The 25,140-nt window shown below is 41.0% G+C and overlaps 1 long non-coding RNA gene across 4 annotated transcripts; it reads right to left on the reverse strand.

The window, feature by feature from the left end:
• Positions 1-3,329: 3,329 nt before the first annotated feature.
• LOC122025450 lies at positions 3,330-24,517 on the reverse strand. 4 transcript variants are annotated; one of them, XR_006123718.1, is made up of 5 exons: positions 24,154-24,517; positions 23,962-24,071; positions 23,805-23,874; positions 23,055-23,114; positions 3,330-3,555 (listed from the first exon to the last, which is right to left on the reverse strand). It is a non-coding gene; the product is annotated as an uncharacterized LOC122025450 (long non-coding RNA). The 4 variants fall into 4 exon arrangements; XR_006123719.1 differs by lacking the exon at positions 3,330-3,555 and adding an exon at positions 12,445-12,525; XR_006123717.1 differs by lacking the exon at positions 3,330-3,555 and adding an exon at positions 21,519-21,879.
• Between the last annotated feature and the right edge of the window lie 623 nt (positions 24,518-25,140).

A 25,140-nucleotide genomic window follows, 5' to 3' on the forward strand; every position in this document is an offset into this window, starting at 1 on the left:
AGACAAGCTGCCTCTATGTTAGAGATCAAGAACCAGGGAAAAAGTCTCCGGGTCAGGTCCTCCGACGCTCAAGTCAGGTACTTTTTCCCTAGAAGCACAGTGAAAGGACGAAAAATAAAAGACGAGTGCAAACAGATGAGTGAGCGTACCTGCATAGAGATAAAACCCCCCTTTTTATATGGTCGTGGGTACTTCTGGAGTCTGACGGGTGTCAGGGAATGTCGGATGTCAAGATTTGTCTGGCGATGAATGACACATGACATCTTCCTATAGGTCTAAGGAGGGATCAGTGGGCAATGAGCCTTAGACCGTTAACATATTCCCTGACATGTAGTGATTATTCTCTGATGGGTTATTACGATTCCCTAGCTTGATTGTCGTATAATGTAGGCTCGCCCCGGTCTGTTAACCTTCGACTGGGTCCTCGTACTTGCAAGTACTGACCTATATGCACAGACCTGTATTTCTTGGCGCATTCCCTAGCCTGTTTGTTGTCCCGTAAATCCAGATCTGTACGTCCCACCCTGCATTTGCCATTCGGTCTATCTCGGTAGATCCAGACCTACGCCTACCGCCCTGCCAATCGAAGCCTTCGCTTATCGTTCCCGTACGCCCGACCCTGTTCCGTATCTTACCCTGACTTGTAAGCCATTGTCCCCATATCTTGACCTGTATGTCTTTGATCTGCATATCCTGCTATGCGAGCCTTGGTTTACGTGTCTTGACCTGTACGTCTTGATCCGTGTATCCTATTCCACAAATCTATAAGTCCTAACCTGTAATCGTTGATTTGCATATCCCGACCTGTACGTCTTGGTCCTCGTGTCTTGTTCCGCAAGTCTATAAGTTCTGATATGTAATCCTTGGTTTGCATATCTCGACCTGTACGCCTTAGTCCGTATATCCTGTGCCGCAATTTTATAAGTCCTGACCTTTAATCCTTGGTTGGCATATCCCGACCTGTACGCTTTGGTCCTCGTATCTTGTGCCGTAAGTTTATAAGTCCTGACCTTTAATCCTTGGTTGACATATTCCGACCTGTACGCTTTGGTCCTCGTATATTGTTCCACAAGTCTATAAATCCTGACCTGTAATCCTTGGTTTGCATATCCCGGCCTGTACGCCTTGGTCCTCGTATCCTGTGCCATAAGTCTATAAGTCCTGACCTCTATATCCTGCCTTCCGAGTTCCTACTTGACATGTAGGCCTAACTCCGGAATGCCACTTGTGCCCGACCAGGACCATCCTGTAACCTAGCCCTTTGAACCCCATGTAGTCCAGACTTTTGACTTCCACGTAGGCCGGACTTTTGACCACCACGTAGCCTTGACTTCTGACCGCCACGTGAGCTTGACTTTTGACTGCCTCGTGGGCTTGACTTCTGACCGCCCCGTGGGCTTCACTTCCGATCACGTTCATTGTCCAACCCCACTATCATGCATCGTATCACGCCAGATTCATGTTGGCTGGATCTTGTTACTAGTATTTACATTGTCGAGAGACTTCTCTTGAGCAAGAATTTTGCTAAATGGATATTAGTGCATTATTTTGTTGTCCTCTCAAGTTTCTACTCGTTAATTGAAAGGGGCCTTTTAAAAAATAGTTCGTACAGAGGACATTCTTAGACAAGAAAAATATACAAGTTGTTTGTGACAGACCTGTGTTAATTACTCACACTATTGAGATTACTAATTTCTTTTTCCTTCTGTTGCTTGGCCTTGCTTCATGGCTAGTGTATGCATCTGATTCTATTGGCATTTAGGAATTACGTTGGGATATTTTGGGAAATGAGGATAACATATTGCTTGACAAATAAAAGTTGCCATGTTCCTACTCCCATGCATGTAATGGAAGGTTAATTATTATTAGGTGCAATGTGGTGATCAATCTTGTTGTGTAATATGATTTTTGATTTGTTACCCATTTGATTGATTTGTTTCATATTTGTTCGCCGTCTATGATTTTGGATGATCCGATTCCTCATCTAGTTGCAACTGGTTCTTCAATCATTTGTAGTGGTTTTCAAAACATGAAAATCTATAGAGTGCATGGACAATTCTGTCTGATTCCTTTTGATAAGTTGGAAATATTTCTATCCTTCCACATAACTTAGTCCTTTTGTGAATAATACAACCTACGGTGATATTAATTTGGGATGTAGGGATACTTGATAGGACTATTGAGTCATTGATAAAGTCCAGTTTAAGTGGTCAAATGCCTTTCCCCTATCCACCTTTATAAACATGTAGTCACATCTACCCTGGAGGTAAGGAATTGTATATCTCTTGGTCAGTAATGAGGTAACCATGATGGTGCATCTAGTAGTATGGTGAGATTTTCTCACATAAAAGAGAACGAAGTTTGTTAACAAAACATGGTTTGTGCTTTTATGCACATTCTACTAAATCTAGTATATAATTGCAGTGTTTTATCATCCTTGTTGGACATTCTAGCTTAGGCTCTCTTGAATAAAATTAAATAATGTAAGAAATATAACTACGCCAGCAAAGAATTGGAACTACTAACTTTCAATGGGAGGTATTTAGAGTTTTTGTTAATGTGTCATTTAAATGTGATTGCACGATAAAATGCTTAAGCTAGTAATGAGATCCTTCACCTGTGGCATATCTAGCTTTATTTTAACAAGGCTTTAATTGAATGGTTTGATTTTTTGTAAGTATCTAGCACCCTCTTTCTTGATATAACAAGATGTAGTATAAGTGTAAGGGTGTTATTTATAAAACCTTGATTCATTTCTATACTGAGATATTGCAATTCTAGAATTTATTACAGAGCCATTTATGAGTACGATTTTAGAGGACAAGGACGCTATGAACATCTGTCAAACTGGATGGCACCAGAATGTTGATGTAACTTTTAGACAGAGAGATTTTTGTCCATGAATTAGTTCGGTGTAGATGTATAGTTGATGAAATATAATAATGCAACTGGGGTTCTTGGCTTTATCTATATATAAATTCCACTCCAAAAACTTGTAGCAAAGTTGCTTACGGCTGCATAAATAAGTCAGCATATACTTCACATGACAACTAAGTATCCTTGTAGCTCACTTTTGCTTGGGTCAACAAGGTTTCAGTGTCACGACCCGTGGGAGTCTCTATCCGAAAAAATTTCGACAACACCTCCCCTGTACGGATGACAATCTGAAGCACTTCTACAGGCATAATATACCTCAGTCACATGCGACTGGAATCATAACAATAAAAGAAAACAACCACCACGCAGTTAATATCAAATTCAGCCTCTGGCTGACACAACCACGCAGTTAAAAGTAAAGCAGCCCATTCGGCTGTACCAAAACCAAAACACAACAAAAACTGACAGAAACCAAATACAACCAAACACAAAACTGCTAGCCGGCTAGGCTTACACAACCAACAACATAACACCCGGAAACAAAATCAGAACACAAATCGAAATACAGAAATTTCATACACCAAGATAAAACAATAGAAAGGCAGCGATATGTCTTCTGATGTGACGCGGGGACCAGCAGACAGGATGCTCCAAGCGACACCATAAATAACCTGGTACCTGAAAAGATAGTGTCCACGGGGGTGAGTTCAACAACTCAGCGAATACCAATAGACATGCCTAGTAAGATATATCTAACAGCAATAAACATGGAATACAGCTTCCGAATAATATATAGGAAATATACAAAACTGAAAAGTAACCAAGGAAGCTGTACTCACCAGGAACTCCTATCCTGAACTAAATGGTCATCAAACCGATACGCAGTATGTCTCCTGTATGCATGTCAAACAAATGCATCCACCAAAATGCAGCATATAAGTGCAGCAAACACAAACAAATAAAAACAATCAATGCATGTGATGACCGTGCACTCTAACATCACCGCTCCTGCAGAGCGAGTGGACGAAATCTGTCGGAGTACTCCTGTCTGTGACCCCAAATCATAAATGGGAGCTCAATGCTCTCCTCCCAGTACGATGGGAGGACTTCTGCACGAACTGAGTCACGACCAACGGAGCTAGCGAGTCCACCATCCTGCTGCTACACTAAATGGCGGTGAGCCAAACGAGCAGGCGGATCACGGCCACCACGCCGAGTCGTATACGACCAGCCAAGCAATGAGAATCGCCACACACACACGATATACCACTAAACCATGAGTGGGGGTGTGTGCGATACATATGGCGATGGACTCAACCATAGTGGAGCCGACAATCGCACAGCATGCAATCATGATGCATGTCACTATGCATAGCAAAAACTGATCAACATAACCATATCCATATATACAAAATGGGTACTGTAAAAGCGATGGTCACATACCAAAATCTAGAGTACACAGGTCAGATAGAATATCAAAACATATGTCCTGAACATAACAAGTATGGTATATCCTGATCAGCATAGAAAAATCCATATATATATAATATGAGTACCACAGTATCAGTAGGTCAAATCCACGGATCTAGGGTATACAGGTCCTCTATGGTATAACAACCTAGATCCTAAACATATCCCCCTTCCATAGCATATGTACCAACAATATGCACAAATCAAAGCCACAAGGTCTAGGTACACGAATCATATATGATATACTAATAGAAATACACAATCCAGGCATGATATAAAAACCTAAGTATCAGATAATTTGGATACACATGCCAGAAACAAAAATCCAGAGCCTAATCCTAACCTCAGTAAAGCATGGTATGTCACTCTAGAAACTAAGATACTCATGGCAATAAGATACTCATGGCAACAAATCACGAGATATAAGCACGGATACATCACAGACGACAAACCTAACATTCTATGGATATCAAACAGTGACATACCAAAGGCAAACATGTTCATTGCTTGTAGTTATAAAATACTATGCATATCCAAATGACAATATCATAAAAGATAAGTCAAGAGGTACCCGCCTTTAATGATAGGTCGTAGTTGAACTGTCTCCACATCGGAACACTTGTCTCGTATCAGTGTCCTGCATCCAACGGGTATACGATTATTTAGCTAAATTCCTATAAATAGCTAAATAAATGCTTTAACCCTAAATTAGGGCAAAACCTTAATTTCATGTATCATAATCATGTTCCTTACCAAGATCCACATGATTATCTATCCAAATCCTCCAATTCGAAACATAATCTACAACAAATATTTTCAAATACACTAAATCCACAACCAGGTTACAATTCTCTACTCTTTACCTCATTTCACAGCCGTGTTTTGTGCTGGAACTCAAGGTTTGCTGTTGGAACACTTCACGGCAGAGCCTTCCTCTCCCTTACAGCCGTGACCACTGCTCCACTGAAACCCTACACCTGCTGGATCAGATCAGAAGGGGGAAAATCAAGTGTGCAACCAAGCGTTTCCAGTACAACCAACTCACCTTGTTGGCTAGGATCTAGGGCACGGCTCAAGAACAGGGAATCAATGGCGATGCTCAACCGGAAGAGAGCAAAAGATGGGGAACAGAAGCTTGGTCAGCATCGATGATTAGCTGATGGGAAGAGGGCTCGGCTCCTTGCTCCTGTCCGACACCAATCAGAGCAGAGAAGCGACAGTCAAGTGGTGTCGGATGTGGGATCTCCACAGGAAGGGGCGACGGCAGAGGCAAGGAAGTGGCGTCGGGCTCGCTAGGGCACAAGCACAGAGAATGCCGGCGGCACTTCCGTGCGGCAGCGGTACGGCTAGGGCACCAGTGGCCGGCGCTAGGAACTCCACGGCAAAACTAGGACTCACGGTGGTCGACGATGGCGCCGGCACTAGGGCACAGACGCGCTTGCGGTGGATCGGCAATGGCGTCGGTGTGCTCGTCTAGGGCACCAAGGGTGCGGCTCAGGAGGAATAAAATGAAGGAGATGGAGGAGAAGTGGGTGGGCGGCGAGGAAGAAACCGTCGGGCCGGCGGTTAGGGCAAGGATCGTCGGGCGGCGTCGGGGAGAAGAAGGGAAGAGGGCGCGGGTTTTCGGCGAGGATGAGAGGAAAGAAAAAGAAATAAGAATAAAAAAAGAATTTATAAAAGAAACAATTCCTCGCTTAAATGGGTAGCCTAAACAGGCTTTTCCGGCCCCCATTTTTTTGTCCCCGTTAACTCGTCCATACGAGCTCCGAAAAATTCCCGAAAAATTTCCAAAAATTCCGGAAAATTCCCTTATTAATATTCGCCTATTTTCGGTATTTTACATTCTCCCCCACTAATTAAAATTTGGTCCCCAAATTTCAGTTATCTACCATCAGCAAGTACTAACAATAAACAGAAAGTATAAATGTTGAACGGTAATCGAATCACATACCTCAAGTGAAAAGATGAGGATATCGAGCTCAGATAGTATCCTCAAGCTCCCAAGTAGCCTCCTCGTCTGAATGATGCTGCCATCCGACTTTAACCAGCCAGATAGTCTTGTTCCGCAACTGACGCTCTTTCCGGTCCAAAATCCATACCGGAATCTCCTCATAAATAATGTCAGGCTGAACTGGAACTAGAATATCTGCCAGCACATGCGTCGGGTCGGATACGTATCTCCGCAGCATTGATACGTGGAATACGACGAAAATGCCTGCCAAGGACGATGATAGTGTCAACCGGTAAGCTACTGCTCCAATCCTTTCCGAGATCTGGAAAGGTCCATTGTATCGCGGAGCTAGCTTACCTCGGAGCCAAATCTCTTCACTCCTTTCGTGGGTGAAACTCGTAGAAATACATGGTCACCAATAGAGAACGCTAGGGGTCTGCGTCTCCGATCAGCATAACACTTCTGGAGATCCTGCGCCTCTAACATTCTCCGTCTGATAATACGGACCAACTCTTCGTTCTGTTGTGCTCTATGAGGTCCCAACAATTGGGCCTCCCTAACCTCATCCCAAAGGGTGGGTGTCCAACAAGGCCTACCATACAACGCTTCAAACGGTGTCATCTGGATAGCCAAATGCAAACCGTTGTTGTAGGCGAATTCTACCAATGGCAAATGGTCCTCCCAACTGCCTTCAAAATCCAATACACAATACTTCAGCAAGTCCTCTAGAGTCTGAATGGTCCGCTGTGACTATCCATCAGTCTGAGGATGGAAAGCTGTACTGAAACGGAGCTGTGTACCCAAGGCCTGCTGCAGACTCTGCTAGAAACGTGACGTAAACCGTGGATCTCTATCCGAAATGATACTCAACGGAACACCATGTAATATGATAATCTCCCGGCAATACACATATGACAATCGATCCAGGGAATCAGTCTTCCAGATCGCTAAGAAATAAACGGATTTGTTTAATCGATCAACGATTACCCAAATCGCGTCATAGCCTCGTCGTGTCATAGGCAAACCCACCACAAAGTCCATGGTAGTGTGTTCCCATTTCCACTCAGGAATAGGAATCCGCTAAAATAATCCGGCAGTTATCTAGTGCTCTACCATCACCTGCTGACAGACAAGACATCTAGCTACAAATTCCGCGATGTCTTTCTTCATACCGTTCCACCATAGGAACGCCTCAAATCCCGATATATGCGGGTCCCGCTTGGATGGATCACAAATCGAGAGCAATGAGCCTCCTGAAGTAACTCCTATAAGACCGGATGAGACTGAAGTACGCATAATCTGCCTCGGAAGTGTATAACACCCTCCTCGTCTCGTGTGAACTCGGTCTGCTGCCCGGAAGCTATCTGGCTATAAATAAATTGAAAATATTGATCAGCAACCTAGGGCTCTCGGATCCTCGTCCTAATCGACGACTGAGCAACCATGGTAACCAGAATACCCTGCTCTGTCTGTCCTTATCCCTCAAGGCCCAACTCGGAGAAACCTTGAATCAAGTCTGTGACCACAACTCAGTGGCAAGCTAAAGTCCCTCTGGACTTCCTGCTAAGTGCATCAGCAACCACATTAGCTCTCCCTGGGTGATAGCTAATGGTACAATTAAAATCCTTCAGAAATTCCATCCATCTCCTCTATCGGAGATTAGGTTTCTTCTAAGTAAAACAGATATTTGAGACTCTTTTGGTCAGTGAGAATCTCAAATGTAACGTCATAAAAATAATGTCGCCAAATCTTTATGGCAAAAATAATGGTGACTAGCTTCAGATCATGTACAGGGTAGTTCTTCTCGTTCTCCTTCAACCGACGAGAAGCATAGGAGACTACTCTATCGTGCTGCATCAGAACAACGCTCAAATCCTGAATAGATGCGTCGGTGTAGAGGACATATCTGTCCTCTCCAGAAGATAAAACCAAAACTGGAGCTGACACTAATCTCCGCTTCAGCTCCTGGAAGCTGGTCTCGTAGTCCTCGGACCACATGAACTTCATGCCTTTCCTGGTCAGGCGTGTCAGTGACATAGCTATCCGAGAGAAACCCTCAACGTATCCCCGGAAATATCGAGCCAAACAAAGGAAGTTGCGAGTCTCCTCTATAGACTTCGTCTACTTCCAACGGTAACAACCTCTATCTCCTGTGAAACCACGGTATACTCCTACTGGTGTGCACGTGTGTCAGATGTATGGTATTAAATGTCTACATTATGATATTGGTTGTTTTACCCTGTCAACTAATTCTCCCATTAGCGGGTGACCGACCCACTAGGAGGATGATAGAGTTGACTATGGATTTGATTTGCTTACAGGGTGGTTATACCCTAGGCTATCCACAGTGATATGTGGTAGAGAGATCTAGTGCGGTCTCTAGCTAGATAGTTAGGTGCTTTGGGGAACTTATGTCCCACATGTTATGGATCGTTTGTGGTAGAGCGTAGCTCCCACATATTCTGGATTGTTGTGGTAGAGCGTAGCTCCCACATATTTAGAGATTGTTCTATGGTGGAGCGTTGCTCCCACATATTGAGGATTGCTTGTAGTGGAGCATTGCTCCCATATTTATTGTAGATACATGTTACGGATTATTTATAGTGGAGTGTTACTCCCACATATGGAGGATTTCTTGTGGTAGAGCGTTGCTCCCATATATGTGGTATTTCGTGTGATGGAGCGTTGCTCTCACACTGGAGGATCTATTTTTGGTGATTTATATTGTTGGTGATCATATTTCAGACTTATTGTCAGGGATCTTATGGTTAGGAATATCTGTGATACAGACATTATGTGTCTTGGTTTTACCATTAGGGCTTGCGGAGCCTTAGATGTTTTCATGGACTAGATGATTTGGGTATCCCTAGGATATTGGATCAGAATTCGTTATCGTTATTGACGACGTGGTGTTTTATTCCTGATCTGAGGGGTATCACGCACATCATCTTCGCATAGTTCTAGAGATGTTTCGATGGAAACGTCTAGATGTGAAGATCAGTAGTGTTGGTGCAACATCCCTCAGGTCAAGGTTGACCTGGTTGACCAAGCTTGAGTCTTGGTTTGGGTTTCGATGTTTGACAATGCAAGGTTGATTGAAGAAGAGTCAAGTGAGTGAAGCTAGGCACTTGGGAAGTCCTAGTGAGTGAAGCTAGGCAGGAGGAAAATCCTGGTGAGTGAAGTCAGGTGAAAGACCTAGTGAGTGAAGCTAGGCAATTGGGAAGTCCTAGTGAGTGAAGCTAAGCAAGAGGAAAATCCTGGTGAGTGAAGCCAGGCAGGAGAAATCCAGAAGGGTCAAGGTTGACCAGACATCTAGTGAGAGTCCAAGTAGGTCAAAGGGATTGACCGGATACTTGGCACGAGGAAGAAAAGTCCAAGTAGGTCTTAGGGAGTGACCGGATACTTGGCAAGAAGAGAAAAGTCCAAGTGGGTCAAAGGGATTGACCAGACACTTGGTGAGAGAGTCCTAGCTGGTCAAGGGTGATCGGATGCTAGGTCTTATGTACCAACAAGTCATGGTTGACTAGATGTTGGTTTAGGGGGCTTTGGACTTGGTTTTGGGCAAAAACCAAGATCTGGATTGATCAGCCGATTGATCCAGCAGATTTGGATTGATCCGTGGATTGATTCAGTTTGGATTGATCCGTGGATTGATCCAGTGATCTGGATCGATCGGTGGATCGATCGGAAGATCTGGATCGATCGGCCGATCGATCGGTGAGTGATGAACAGAACCCCTCCGGATCGATCCGTGGATCGATCGAGGTCCCAATCGATCGGTGGATCGATTGGGCCTGTTCCGCGCGATAGCGCCGGATCGATCCGTGGATCGATCCGGTGTTTCCATAGCAAGCGCCGGATCGATCCGTGGATCGATCCAGCCCTTTCCAGAGCAATCAATCGATTGGGATTCGACCGTTGGCGTCGTTTATAGCTGTTGGCATGCGGTTCCTTCAGTATCTCTTCACCGATTCATTCCAGATTCATCACAGCTCCTCCCCAGCACTCTCTAAGCTCCTCACCGCCAGTTCTTGAAGGTTCTTGGAGGTTCATCCAAGTCAAGAGGCGAGTTGCAACGAGAAGAAGAAGAAGCTAGGGTTTTTACTGCATCTCTTGTAAGCTTTTGCTTATTCTTTACTACCCTTTCTTCTACTTGTATTGAGAGTCTTGTAGGGCTTCTCCGCCTTCGGTAGTTACCGAAAAGGAGTGTTTATTAGTGGAGGTGTGTGTGTGTGCGTGGATCCTTGGACTAGTCACCTCTTGTGAGGTGGATACCAAGTAAAATCCTATTGTTAGCATTGTTGTAGTTTGTTTCTTTGTATTCCGCTGCGCATCACTTTGAAGAAACGAGCAACGCCGATGACGAGCACGCGAAAAGCTATTCACCCCCCTCTAGCTACTTTTCGGTCCTAACAAGTAGTGCGTATTTTGATTGTCTTCTGTGAGATGTTTGAGACGCACGGTCACCAGTAGGAGTATACCGTGGTTTCACAGGAGATAGAGGTTGTTACCGTTGGAAGTAGACGAAGTCTATAGAGGAGGCTCGCAACTTCCTTTGTTTGGCTCGATATTTCCAGGGATACGTTGAGTGTTTCTCTCAGATAGCTATGTCACTGACACGCCTGACCAGGAAAGGCATGAAGTTCATGTGGTCCGAGGACTACGAGACCAGCTTCCAGGAGCTGAAGCGGAGATTAGTGTCAGCTTCAGTTTTGGTTTTATCTTCTGGAGAGGACAGATATGTCCTCTACACCGACGCATCTATTCAGGATTTGAGCGTTGTTTTGATGCAGCACGATAGAGTAGTCTCCTATGCTTCTCGTCGGTTGAAGGAGCACGAGAAGAACTACCCTGTACATGATCTGAAGCTAGTCTCCATTATTTTTGCCATAAAGATTTGGCGACATTATTTTTATGACGTTACATTTGAGATTCATGGAACTCCTATCCTGAACTAAAGGGTCATCAAACCGATACGCAGTATGTCTCCTGTATGCATGTCAAACAAATGCATCCACCAAAATGCAGCATATAAGTGCAGCAAACACAAACAAATAAAAACAATCAATGCATGTGATGACCGTGCACTCTAACATCACTGCTCTTGAACAGTGACCGAGTGGACGAAATGCTGTCGGAGTACTCCTGTCCTGTGACCCCAAATCATAAATGGGGGAGCTCAATGCTCTCATCTCCCGGTACACGATGACGGGGAGGAAATCTCTGCCGGCTACCAGAGTCACGACAAAGCGGAGCCAAGCGAGTCCACCATCCGGCTATTGCTACACTAAATGGCAATGAGCCAAACAGAAGGAATCGGCTGGGCTACCACTGAGTCATATGACCACGGAGCCAATGAGAATCGCCACACACCACGATATACCACTAAACCATGAGTGGGGGTGTGTGCAGTACATGTAACTGGCGATGGACTCAACCATAGTGGAGCCGACAATCGCACAGCATGCAATCATGATGCATGTCACTATACATAGCAAAAACTGATCAACATAACCATATCCATATATACAAAATGGGTACTGTAAAAGCGATGGTCACATACCAAAATCTAGAGTACACAGGTCAGATAGAATATCAAAACATATGTCCTGAACATAACAAGTATGGTATATCCTGATCAGCATAGAAAAATCCATATATATATAATATGAGTACCACAGTATCAGTAGGTCAAATCCACGGATCTAGGGTATACAGGTCCTCTATGGTATAACAACCTAGATCCTAAACCTATCCCCCTTCCATAGCATATGTACCAACAATATGCACAAATCAAAGCCACAAGGTCTAGGTACACGAATCATATATGATATACTAATAGAAATACACAATCCAGGCATGACATAAAAACCTAAGTATCAGATAATTTGGATACACATGCCAGAAACAAAAATCCAGAGTCTAATCCTAACCTCAGTAAAGCATGGTATGTCACTCTAGAAACTAAGATACTCATGGTAATAAGATACTCATGGCAACAAATCACGAGATATAACCACGGATACATCACAGGCGACAAACCTAACATGCTATGGATATCAAACAGTGACATACCAAAGGCAAACATGTTCATTGATTGTAGTTATAAAATACTATGCATATCCAAATGACAATATCATAAAAGATAAGTCAAGAGGTACCCGCCTTTAATGATAGGTCGTAGTTGAACTGTCTCCACATCGGAACACTTGTCTCGTATCAGTGTCCTGCATCCAACGGGTATACGATTATTTAGCTAAATTCCTATAAATAGCTAAATAAATGCTTTAACCCTAAATTAGGGCAAAACCTTAATTTCATGTATTATAATCATGTTCCTTACCAAGATCCACATGATTATCTATCCAAATCCTCCAATTCGAAACATAATCTACAACAAATATTTTCAAATACACTAAATCCACAACCAGGTTACAATTCTCTACTCTTTACCTCATTTCATAGCCGTGTTTTATGCTGGAACTCAAGGTTTGCTGTTGGAACACTTCACGGCAGAGCCTTCCTCTCCCTCACAGCCGTGACCACTGCTCCACTGAAACCCTACACCTGCTGGATCAGATCAGAAGGGGGAAAATCAAGTGTGCAACCAAGCGTTTCCAGTACAACCAACTCACCTTGTTGGCTAGGATCTAGGGCACGTCTCAAGAACAGGGAATCAATGGCGATGCTCGGCCGGAAGAGAGCAAAAGATGGGGAACAAAAGCTTGGTCAGCATCGACGATTTGCTGATGGGAAGAGGGCTCGGCTCCTTGCTCCTGTCCGACACCAATCAGAGCAGAGAAGCGACAGTCGAGTGGTGTCGGATGTGGGATCTCCACAGGAAGGGGCGACGGCAGAGGCAAGGAAGTGGCGTCGGGCTCGCTAGGGCACACGCACAGAGAATGCCGGCGGCACTTCCGTGCGGCAGCGGTACGGCTAGGGCACCAGTGGCCGGCGCTAGGAACTCCACGGCAAAACTAGGACTCACGGTGGTCGACGATGGCGCCGGCACTAGGGCACAGACGCGCTTGCGGTGGATCGGCAATGGCGTCGGTGTGCTCGTCTAGGGCACCAAGGGTGCGGCTCAGGAGGAATAAAATGAAGGAGATGGAGAAGAAGTGGGTGGGCGGCGAGGAAGAAACCGCCGGGCCGGCGGTTAGGGCAAGGATCGTCGGGCGGCGTCGGGGAGAAGAAGGGAAGAGGGCGCGGGTTTTCGGCGAGGATGAGAGGAAAGAAAAAGAAATAAGAAAAAAAAAGAATTTATAAAAGAAACAATTCCTCGCTTAAATGGGTAGCCTAAACAGACTTTTCCGGCCCCCATTTTTTTGTCCCCGTTAACTCGTCCATACGAGCTCCGAAAAATTCCCGAAAAATTTCCAAAAATTCCGGAAAATTCCCTTATTAATATTCGCCTATTTTCGGTATTTTACATTCAGAGTATACCCTTGTAGTAGGGCTGGAACTAGAAATATAAATCAATATATCTTGAAGATCTCATTTTTTAGAAGGGATGTTTATATAACAAGATGGAGGAAAGATAGACATCGTGCACACCAGATGAATCTGGTTAGATTGGAAAAGTCATTCATTAACTGGAACATTCTTATGCAATGTGGCACAACCAAATGAGACTGAGGGAATTAACAATTTAAAGATATCTTGTCTATTTCTTTTGAGGTTTCTATCAATATATTCTTTTATGGTCTGCATATGTCAATTTCGATCTTCTTAATGTATGAAGGATTTTGGAGGCAACTCGAAGATCACTTACTTCTAATGAATTTTACTTATTATAGTTGGCTAGACAATCATGTGGAAATGACAACAACGTGGGAATAACATAGACATGATGAATTCATAACCCACATAATAATTATTATTTACTTTAGAAGTAGATCAGTAGTGTATAAGAGAACTTTAAATCCCTCACGGTTAGAAAGTTGTTCATGAAACTAGGGTAGTAGTATATAAGAGCATGTTATGATGAACTTTGTTGTGGGATTTCCCAGGATACGAAAAGAACATGATGCGATTTGAGTAATTGTTGATCGGTAGTATCATATCGGATAGAGATCCACAATTCAACTCACGGTCCTGGCAGTGTTTATAATAAACTATGAGTATGAAGCTCTATTTTAGTATAACTTTTTACCCTGAAACAGGTAGATAGTCTGAGTGCAACATACATACATTAGGGGTCTGTTAATAGTGTGTGATATGCATTACGGAAGTAGTTGATTTATTTACAGTGGACCAGACAACAATGTGGAAGTAGTGCTAACACAGTGAGCTCCAACAGTGAGCTCATCACTATCTGCTTAGAAGTAGATCAACAAGTAATTTCATAAGGAAACCTTAATCGCTTACGGTTGGAGATTTGTTTAGGATACTAGGATGAAGTAGTATATGGGTAGGCTACCTAGTTGTTACCCCTTAGATAAGGATCCCTTGAGTTTGAGAAATAAATTTGTAGACCAAATTTTTATTAGTGGAGGAGAATGTAAAATACAGTAAATAAATAATAAGAGTTATTTGAGAAATAACCCTAAATTGTTGGAGATTTTAGAGATTTTTGGAGTTGAAAACCGAACCCATATAACCTTAATAAGGGGAGATTAAGAATTAACTAAGTTAGGTTAATTCAACCTAAGTATATAAGAATAAGATTCGATTAATGAACCGTAAGTTATTTCTTGATTCCTTTCCTTCCTCTGTCGTTTCTGCCTCGATACCACTCCCACACGCATCTTTGCCCAACACCGCTGCCATCATCGATCGCTACCACCTCATCGGTCGTCGTCGCATCGTCATCGCCTCGGCCATACGCGAGTAGCCTGCAGCTAGACGTGGCTAGCCCACGACCACTGCCGCTCGCCCCATCCTCTCGTGTTTCTGCCCTAGACCTCAGTGCCACCCCGATTCGTGCGATTTGTGGTCATCAACTTTTTCCCTTGACCATGAGCAAGAGTTTGTTTGTCATTCGTCTGTGCTAAGCTAGCAGTCAATTGCAACCACTCCTCTATTCTCCCATCTCCATGCAAAGGAGAATCGTGACCACAATGCTTCCAGCTGTCGCCATTGGTCCTCGCCTGTGTTGTCGACCTTTCTTTGGTCAGTCGGTAGCCCAGTTCGCCATTCACCCTTGCTTGTGCTATCAACCTTTCTTTGGTCAGCCGGTAGCCCAGTTCGCCGAAGCTACTGCCTGGCCAACACCATCTCCAACGAAGGCTATGACATTGCTAGATCATTGTGCCCTAATTCCTCATCTTCTCTGTTTGCGCTGTCAATGCCATCGCCAACCACCTGCTGCTGTGAGCCGCTGCTAGGGCAATGAACATCCACCTTAAGAAGTTGTGGGGTAACTAAATCTTGCTTCTTATTAAACTTACATCAATGATTTGGCTAATTGGGAGAATTCTGATTCTCATGCATTGATTACTTGTGCGTTTGGAAAATTAATGGAATAAATTTGGTAATAAATTAGTTGAGGATAGTTCAACTACATATTTATTTAGTATATAGATTTAGTAGTTGAGAGGTAAACTGTACCCATCGGTTTGGAGAATTAATTAGTGTAATTCCATTGAACTTGGTTGAGTTTTGAGAGATGATTCATGAATAAACCTAATCTAATTAGGTTATGGAATAGTTAGGGTTAATGATCATTTCAATAAGGGTGTATACTAATTGGATTTGGGTTTTAAGTTAGCTAATTAATGCATGATGGAATTAGCTAAACTGTACATTGTGTGACGATAGGACTTTGATTCGAGACAAGCTTTCTGAAGTGAGGATAGCTTTAGCGCAATCTACATTTAAGGCGGGTACTTCTGGACTTGTTTCTTTGGATCTTTGACTATAGTGCATGATCTAATTTATAAATTTGGTAGTACTAATTTACTAACCTTGACTCTACTCTAGATTGGTTCTTGAGTTTGATACTTTATTGTTTGTCCTTATATTTTAATTTATTGGATATCTACGTAGTCTATCTCGTTTGTTATTCATGATTGGATTGCTTATATATATATGCATGACATTACTAGACTATAGTCTAATTATAAGCTTTTATTTGTCGATTTATATTATAATATGATTATATATGTAGGCTCTTACCTACAGGTTATTGAGATCATATGTAGTATAGTTATATGCTTGTGTAAGGGCATATATGTTAGTGAGATCATACTTACTTATATTTGATAGAAATCACTTCCTAGGGGTAGCATATCCCACTAAACTATTCTCTTTGGATCATCATTTAGGACTACTTGATCTTGATCCTGTTGTTTATTATATGTATGATGATACCATGGAGTCCGAGGGAATATTATGACTAGATGGCTAGGATCCCTTTAGATTGAGATTGTTACTCTTGTACTTGCTGTTGTGGTACCTAAATATGTTATTAGACTTATTATTTAATGCATAGATATTTATTTAAATTGCCCATTAGACTAGATAGTGATCTTGAGCTATTGCATGTAAACTGTAGCGAATAGTTGAATATCCTACTAGACCCTTTACTTGTTATGTAGGCTCAAGTCTACACATTGGTAAGATTATACCATAATATAGGATATCGAGTATCCTATTAGACCCTTGGTTATTATTTAGGCTCATGTCTATCAACTGTTGATTTTGGACCCTAGGTAGCTTGAGGAGCATTATCCTCGGATGGATTGTTGCTGCTTATTTGTCATTATAGTTTGGTATCTGTATATACCCTATATGCCCGTGGGACCATCCATGGTAGAGTGTTCTCCCGCAGGCCATGACCATTTATGCATCCTGTCTGCCCACGGGACAATCCATGGTAGAGCGTTCTCCTGCAGACAGTGACTATTTACATGCCCTGACTACTCACAGGACCATTCGAGGTAGAGTGTTCTTCCATAGTCAATAGCTGAGGTGTTAGATAGCTACCTCATCCTATCCGCCCATGGGATCATCCGTGGTAGAGCCTTCTCCTATGGATAGTGATTTTTTACTTACCTTGACTGTCCACGAGACCATTCATGGTAGCATATTGTTACACTAGTCAGGACTTGTTATTTGTAGTTTGTGCATTTGCTTGTGCAGAGTTTAGACGTACTATAGGTTCTCTTGATTTAATGGAGATACCTGGTTGAGCATGTTAGTGGAGGTTATATTATGAGATATATTTTTCCTTAGCAGATGATTATATGGGTACTCTTACTTTTATGGTAAGTATTTCTCCTAAGACTACTTCCTTTGATCTCCTTACATGCATATAGTATCATACACTATCTTCCGATGAGTATTTTGTACTCACTACCCTTGCTTTCCCTTTTATTTTCAAGTTAGCAGGTAGAGGATGTGTCATGTCACTTGAAGGTCCTAGCTGCCAGTCACACTTGATATCATGTTTTCCAAGTTGTTTTTATTGCTATTTTTGTTCCATTTTTTTTTTTGACTTGGTTGGGAAATAATTAACTTGATTGTGGTATATGAGGCCTATTGTTTTGTGATGTGTTTATGTTTGGTTCTATACGTGTTCTGTCAAGTTGGGTCTACTTGTAGTAAGTAATATTATTTTTATATTTTATTTTTATCTTTCATTGTGTTTTTAGTACAGCCGTATGAGCTGCTTATAAACTACATGGTTGTGTTTATATCCAGTCGTGTGGCCTGTTGTTGGCTTGTGAGTAGCCTTGTGGCATTGTATACAGGTTTTATTTGTCACTGTTATAGGGAAGATGTCCGTTTGTTGGGCAAGGGCTCCTTTGGGGTGTGACACTTGGTCACTTTGATTGTCTGTGGTGGAGCATTGCTCCCACATATTGCAGATTGTTTGTGGTGGAGCGTTGCTCTCACATATTGTGGATTGTTTATGGTGGAGCGTTGCTCCCACATATTGCAGACTCCCATATATTGCGGATTGTTTATGGTGGAGCGCTACACTCATATATTACAGATTGTTAGTGGTGGAGCGTTGCTCCCACATATTAAGAATTGTTTGTGGTGAAGTGTTGCTCCCATATATTGTGGATTATTTATGATGGAGCGATGCTCTCACATTTGATGATTTATTACTATTTTATTATACATGGTTATACTGTCATGTATATTAACCCAGGTGTTATGAGCATATTTATTACTGATCCCTAGTTACTAATCATTATACTATTTGTGTTATACCGGTACGGGTATATATGTTTATCATGTTATATATGATTATACTCTTATTTCCCTACTGATACTGTATATCTTTGATTGCCTTACACTTTTGTCCATGCACTACCATGTTCTTATTATCCGCTCAGTGATCCGCACTCACCACCCCTTGTACTAATTTTTCTTTCATCAGGTAACAGGTAGATGATGAAAAAGTTGCTTAGAGGATCCTAACTGTCAATCTCACGTCACATCTGAGATAATCTTTCCATGTTATTTCGTATTATGCTATTGGTACTTTATATTTGGATTTGGTAATGTGTTATGTAGTCTTGTTTATGGTTTTGAGTCTTGTGTCAACTTTTACTCGATTTGGGGTTTATTGTGGTGTAAGTCATGTCAGCATACAGTCAGTTTATTATGTTGTATTGTTTTTATGTTTTATTTTTGTCTTCCGTTGTGTTTTTAGTACAATCATGTGGGTTGTTTATTATACAACTGCGTGGTTATGTCCTTTTTGTTCCAGCTATGTGGGATGTGCATATAACTACGTGATTGTATACATTCCAACTGTGTGGGTTGTTGATTATTTCTTGTGTGACCTTGTGACCTTGTATACATGATTCATTTGTCACTGCTATAGGAAAGGTGGTGTCCAATTTTCATCGGACAACCTTACCTTTGGCGCGTGACAATCATTCCAACTGAGGGGGAGGAGTTGCCAACATTCATGGAGGTGGAGTTCTTTGGACAACCTTTGACTCCAACCCAACCCTCGACCTCGACCCAACCCTTGACCTCATTATCCGTCGAGGACCGACTAGCACGACTTGAGGAGTCTTCTGCACAACTCTGACAGTTAGTCTCGAACTGATTCAACACTCTTCGAGGAGAGATGGCCACCAGATTCTCCTCGCTCCAGGAGGAGATGACCACAGGACTTCAGCAGATTCTTCGAGTTGTTTAAGTACCTGAGCAGTCCCCACCCCCTCCAGTTGATGAGGACCAGACTTGATCATCTTAGTACACTATCATACTTTGTATACTTGGTTGATTGGATCCATATAGTTGTCCACTTTTTGTCATCTTATTTCGATAATCTAGGATTATGTCTCATAGACTAGGCCTGTTATTTTTAAAATATTTTTCAAATAATTTACAAATTCTAGGGAAAATTTATTACTTTCTAAAATATTTCCCAATTCCTTAGATTTTCAAAAATTGATTTTGACCTTAGTCTAGATTAAATCCATAGAAAGCATGATCCTATAGACCTCGGACTTGAGCATCTCACAGACAAACTAGGATTCCCTTGATTGTGTATTCAAAAACATAGAATAGTGTGAGATGTGTAGGCAAATTGCCTAAACTTATGATGCTTATATCAGTGCTTCGACACAAGTCTGAGCGAAAAATATCAAAACTATAGTAATCAAGTTAGGTAATCCATCTTAGTCAAATAATAACTGGATACATGCACTTAACTTGACTAACTAAGTGAACACTACTATCTCATGATAGTCAGCTAGTAACTAATGGTTATACACTTAAGGATAATTTCTAGATATTTATTTTTCTTAAAATATATCAGATCTAAGGAGAGAATACCTTTAAAAATATTTTTGTCAACTTACAAGCATTTTTGAAAAACCGGCGATCTTTGAATATCTTTCTAAAATAATGTCAAGTTCAATTAAAGTATAATTTCAAAAATATATTATGAAATTTTGTTTTTAAAATTCAATTAAGGCATAATTTCAAAATTGTCTTATGATATTCTAGTTTTAAAATTCAATTAAAGTATAAGCTCAAAATTAGATAATCTTAAAAAAAACTGTTTTTTAAAAACTGATTTGTAATCTTTACTTAATTTTTTTTATTTAAAACTTTTGAAAATATTTCTAATTTATAAATTCCTACTCAAAATTACTTTTTGTAAGTCAAAAATATTTTTGCAATTATTTCATAGTTTAAAATTTGTGCCTAAAATTTATGTTTTAAAGTTAAGACTATCGAAAAAGTATTTTTACCTTGAGAAATATATAATTTTGATAATTTTGAAACCTCAGATTACTTTTAAAAACCTGAACAATTATTTTAAAAAATACTTTGGAAATATCAGAAAAGCTACTTAAACTTTAAAACCTTGATAGTTATTTGGCAAAAGCTAAATTTTCACAGCTTACTAACAACCTAAAAATTTTGTATTTACTTTGCCAAATTCTTTCCAAGCTTACTGTACAAATCTGACTACATTTCTCTCTCTCTCTACGTACGTTTTGATGAATGTCAAAGGGGGAGGGTTAGAGTTTAAGTTAGAAATTCAGAGAACTTAGCTTTTAAAATGATCAACTGCCTTACTTTAGATTTATCTTAAGTCATTCTATAATTTTTTACATATTTTTCCTAACTTTAACCCATATTATCATTTAATCAAAAAAGGGAAGATTGTTGGTGCAGTTTATACTAACAGTCTAACTCAAATTTTGATAAATGATGAGTAAGTTAAGTTAGGTGTATTTATGATCTAAGTAGCAGAAATTGATGGGCCTGGAGGACCTGACACAAGGCTGAAATTCAGCTAGGTTCGCAGGGCTGGATAGTAGGTGTGAAGTCCAGATAGGTCAACGGACCAACTTGATATTTAGAAAAAAGTTCGGTTGGATCCACGGGACCTGACAGTTGATAGAAGTCCAGTTGAGTCTGTGGATCTGACAACTGACATGAATACCTGGTGGATCAAGAGGCTAGTCAACCGACTGTAAATTGATAAATAAAGGTAAGTCACTAGAGGAGAGTGACTCGGTGAGGACGCATCTCGATTGAGGGACAGTAGACGTTGTTCCAATTTAGGTCCATTTTGGACCCCCTAAATTGAGATCTTGACTAGATCCTGATCTCAGAGAGACAGGGTCTAATTACTACTCAATATTAGTGTCACGCCCCAGAGGAGTTCCTACTGATAAAATTTCGACAACATCTCCTCTGTACCGATGACAATCTGTGTCATATATATATATATATATATATATATATATATATATATACACACACACACACACAAGCATACTCATTAGCAATATACAACATCCCACACGACTAGATGAAAATACAACCATGCAGTTTAATAGCAGCCTACACGACTGGATGAAATCATAACCACACGTTTAATAACAGCCTAGTCGGCTGAAACAAAAGAACAACAGAAATCACAAGACCACAAAATATCCACATGCGAGCTGACCCAGCTTGACACAATACCAACAAACCAAAATGCGCGAAACCACAAGACTAAGTTTCAAGTCCACATCAAAATTATTACAGAATCAAGTTCATGAAATCAAAGAGAAACCAAAATCTCAATAAAACCCAAAAGTTTGTACTCGAATGTGACGAGAGGTTGGCAGTCAAGATCCTCCAAGCGCTCTTGTATCATCTACCTACTACTTTGTGAAATAAATCAATTTACAGGTGGTGAGTACTAAGACTCAACGGGTAATAGAAAGATAGTACATGGGCATAATAAATAACTAGAGATACAAAAGTATACAGTCTTATAGGGAAAATAACAGATACTAAAGAGATATCATAATAATATTCATACCTGAAACCATATCCTAGGTTAGTAAAATCAGAAGTAGAACAATTCTGCTACAGAGTTACTCATAACTACAAGGGTAACATGTGAGGTATATACACATTACCAATAAGTAAGTCAGTCTAAACACACACACACACACACACACACACACACACACACACACACACACACACATATATATATATATATATATATATATATATATATATATATATATATATATATATATATATATATATATATAACATATTAGTATAAATATGCAACAACGGCATAAGTAAGCAACAACATCAGCAGTATAATATTAACAACGTATGCACGGATGGTCACTCTGCCCACCTTTCTGCACCATGACCCCTGTGTGGTCGAGAGGCCGGATCGATGACAACCGTATCACTCAAAGGCCGCCACTACTCTCGAGTGACAGAATGGACAGGAGCTAAGTAGTTATCTAGCTACAAAGCGAAAAGGGTCCCTGCTGCTTGCAACTTCAGCTACCACTACCCATGAGTGCCCAAGTGCGACACAACAGGACAAGCAGTATCTTCTCCAGCTACCACTACCCATGAGTGGTCGAGTGTGCGGCGCAGCCCGACGACTCACTCACCCACAAGGGTGACGTGGTCACCTATATGCATGTAATGACATGATGTGCATGATGCAGCAGTCATAACATATATAAATAGAAATCAGATACGCTACATGAAGTCAGCATGCTCAATAAGGTATGTAAACATACAACATTCAAAACAAATAAACATGTTATCTAGTTTTCATATATCCAATATCTAATATCTAGCATCTGATAGCTAGTATTTGCTATATATATATATATATATATATGAATACCAATGAGAGACTGTATAGACATGAATTTGATTATCTCAAAGATCAAGTGAAAAAGTATCAAGCACAAGAAGAAAACATGAATGAAGTCAAGGTAAATACAACAACTATTGAACATCGTTCATGCACTAGAATCAAAGTACTGAAGAAAAACAAAGAGGGGAAACCCACCTTTTTACGTAAATCGTGTCCAGAAACCCTACATCGAGACGCTCGCCTCGAATCCAAGTCCTGCATCATAATATGTTCAATATAGCTAAGTTTTATCATAAACCAAATAGTTAAACATAATCCTAATCCGATTAGGAAACTTCTTTTAATTTCATTTGATAATCTTATGCTTCCTTCATAACTACTATCCTTGTGAATTAATCCAACTAAAGAAATTAACTCATAAATGAATCTCTAACCATAACCAAATAGATTAAACAACGTTAACCATTTCTCCTTCCATGATTGCTTAAAATGGAAGCACCCTAACATTCCATAATTAATTAGATATCTAGTATCAATATGGGTTAAATCCATACAGCCATTTACTACTAATAAACCAAATAGTTAAACATAATCCTAATCCGATTAGGAAACTTCTTTTAATTTCATTTGATAATCTTATGCTTCCTTCATAACTACTATCCTTGTGAATTAATCCAACTAAAGAAATTAACTCATAAATGAATCTCTAACCATAACTAAATAGATTAAACAACGTTAACCATTTCTCCTTCCATGATTGCTTAAAATGGAAGCACCCTAACATTCCATAATCAATTAGATATCTAGTATCAATATGGGTTAAATCCATACAACCATTTACTACTAATAAATCTAGCAAGAACAAAACCTTACAACCCATTAGAAACTCTAATTAAATAGCTTACTGATCAGAAAACCAGAAGTATACACGGGACAAATGTTTACCTTGAGGTTTTGACAGCAAATTCCAAATCTCCCGGCCAACAAGACCCCTACCTACAGCTACCAAGAATCCCTACACCAATTCTTTCAAGAATCAATCCAGGAAGCAATTGTACAACAATGAATTTGCTGGAACCCTAACAGACAGAACCTTACTCACCTCCAACAGACCTCCACTTCTTCACCCGAGACCCTAATTGCCGCAAGAAATGGAGAAGGCAATGATCTGCTTAGGGGAAATCCATCACTAGGCTAAACCAATGCTTCCCTCTAATCCAGGTTAGAAAGAACATCACAAAAGAACTAATTAAACGAGATCCTTGAATCTACCGGATTCCCGACGATGCCTTACCTCGATTTGTCTCCTCCAGATGGTGTCGCCTGATCCGCTTCAGCTGATAATGATTCGGTTCACCCTCCAATGGGCAGATCGAAGAGGAGAATCGAAAAGAACTCGATCGGCTGGGAATGACACCAGAAGAATCCACCGTGTGCCCTAGGCGCCAAGTTATTGCCGACCGCGAGTAAGAAACCACCGAGAAGACGACCTCTCAGTCGGAGATGGCCGGCACCGTCGAGATCCGACGACGTACCTCAGGCGATACGGAAAGAATGAGATCGCTGGGAAAAACTTGCCCTCCGTCGGTGTCGAGTCGCCTGCGCGAGAGAGAAAAAGAGGAGAAAAGAATCGGGGTTAAGGAGAAGAGGTGAGGTTAGGGCACCGTAATAATAGGTTTTATATACTTAGGTTTGCTTAATCAAATCCTAAGTACGTTCCTCAATCAACTCCCATCTAATTTGGATATTCCTAACAGACTTTCTCTAACCCAATCGATTCATCCCCTTAAACATGTTATACGGACTCTGTTTAAATTCAGAAAAATTTCTAAAAATTCTCGAAAAATCTAATAAAATTATTTCTTAAATAACCTTATTATTTAATTTATGATATCTTACAATTATTGTGTTAACACTTGTCTTGTAGGCTATTATTTAGTTTATTGAACTAACACACTTTGCAGGGTAAGAAGAACATAAAAAGCCTCGGGTGAACAGTACCTGAGACGCCTTTTAGGGGATGGAAGGCTCCTTCAAGCACTGAAGGCACCTTAGCACTATTCATAGAATGCACCTTCAGTGCATGGAAGGCGCCTTCCATAAGATAAAGTTCAGAATTCATCAAAGATAAGGATCGAGTTATTCGGGTTCATACTTACCACATTAGAGGTGCCTTCAAGGCCTTTGAAGGTTCCTTCCATGCTCAATATAAGGGGTGCTCGTCCAAGCTATCAAAGACAACACTTATACGAACATTTTCTTTCGATCGAACTTCCAAACG

Source organism: Zingiber officinale, chromosome 1A (assembly GCF_018446385.1).
Source record: "Zingiber officinale cultivar Zhangliang chromosome 1A, Zo_v1.1, whole genome shotgun sequence".
In the NCBI taxonomy this organism is placed as follows: domain Eukaryota; kingdom Viridiplantae; phylum Streptophyta; class Magnoliopsida; order Zingiberales; family Zingiberaceae; genus Zingiber; species Zingiber officinale.